This window comes from Scyliorhinus canicula, chromosome 17 (assembly GCF_902713615.1).
Source record: "Scyliorhinus canicula chromosome 17, sScyCan1.1, whole genome shotgun sequence".
NCBI classification, from domain to species: Eukaryota; Metazoa; Chordata; class Chondrichthyes; order Carcharhiniformes; family Scyliorhinidae; genus Scyliorhinus; species Scyliorhinus canicula.
Window position 1 is genome coordinate 3,025,933 of NC_052162.1, and position 1,556 is coordinate 3,027,488.

General features: G+C 41.2%; 1 pseudogene; it reads left to right on the forward strand.

The window, feature by feature from the left end:
• The first annotated feature begins 384 nt into the window (after positions 1-384).
• Positions 385-1,344, forward strand: LOC119952382 (annotated as a pseudogene).
• Positions 1,345-1,556: the final 212 nt, after the last annotated feature.

The following is a 1,556-nucleotide window of genomic DNA, read 5'->3' on the forward strand; positions in this document are numbered from 1 at the left end:
ATTTTTAAGGAGAATACATTTTCAGCTGTGTCAATAAAAATACCAACTTTTTGCGCCTAAATGCATCAGTAGAATTAAACACAATTTCATTCCATTCCACTGGCCAATTCCATGCTTTATGATTATTATTATTGGCTATTCTGATGAGAATGAAACATATCCTGACCCGGACGTGACTTTATAGTAGGGCAGACAGGGCCTCAGACAGCAAGCCTGTCCAGCTCCCTATTAAGGCCGTCACTTTACTCGTCCAGCCTCACTTTTCACTTGGCAGGTGCCTGGTGATTGAGGGTGTGAAACAGAAGAAATCCTCACCCCCTGATCCCGGGCGGGAAGGGGCGTGTGCGTTTGATAACGTACCACACAAAAGGCTACTTAATAAGTATGGAAGCTGTTCTAACCAGCTTTACACTTTATTATTACCCTTTTCAGGGTACAAAGACTGGGAGTAGTTTAAAATATCTGGCCTTGACTGCTTTTGCAGTTGTTATGCGCCCCACCGCTGTCATCCTTTGGCTGCCGTTGCTATTTTATCGTTTCTGGCTGGAGCTGAAGACACTGGATCTACTTTTGTACAAATGTCTACCAGTTGGATGCTTAAGACTTGGGATTTCTCTAACGATTGGCCGAATATTTTACAGTGAGTGGGTTATGGTTCAATGGAATTTCCTCAGATTTAACGTGGTTCAGAACATCAATCATTCTATGGCTCACACTCGTGGCACTGGTACTTCACTCAGGGATTTCCTGTTACCATGGGAACTCATTTTCCCTTCTTCATTCATGGATGCTTGTTGGTGCCTAAGAAGTACAGAGTTTTGCTAATAGCGGTCATATGGACTCTCGTGGTGTATAGTCTCTTGAGCCACAAGGAATTCAGATTTATTTATCCATTAATGCCTCTTCGCCTGGAGTTTTGTGGCTACTCATTGGCTAATTTGAAAGCATTGGAAGGTGCCAGCAATCTGTTTTCTGTTGTTTTCTAACGTGTGTCTAGTGCTATAAACTGGATTAATTCACCAACGTGGAACATTGGATGTAATGCAGCACATTCAACTGCTCTGCGAGGACACACTCCCAGAGAAAGACAAACCCTCTTTGCTCTTCCTGATGCCTTGTCATTCAACACCATTTTACAGCCATGTTCATTGCCCAATAAAAATGCACTTCCTGGAATGTCCTCCAGATCTGACTGGAAATAATAGCTATGTTGATGAAGCTGACATGTTTTTTGAGGAGCCACTTAAGTGGCTGAACATAAGATTCTCTGGTCAAGCCTCCCTTCCTACTCATTTAGTATTTTATAATGTAATGGAACAGGTATGTTTGTTTGAATATATTTAATTATTGGTTCCACTGTGACGAAAATCGGGTACGATATCATGTTGGTTGTAATACTGTGCTCGTAATCTGAAGGCTGGACTAATGATCCAGAAACGCAAGTTCAAATCCCACAAGGGCAGCTGGCGAATTTAAATTCAAATTAATTGAATATATCTAGGATTAAAAGCTAATATCAGTAATGGTAACAATAAAATATTAGGTTTTGCACTGGA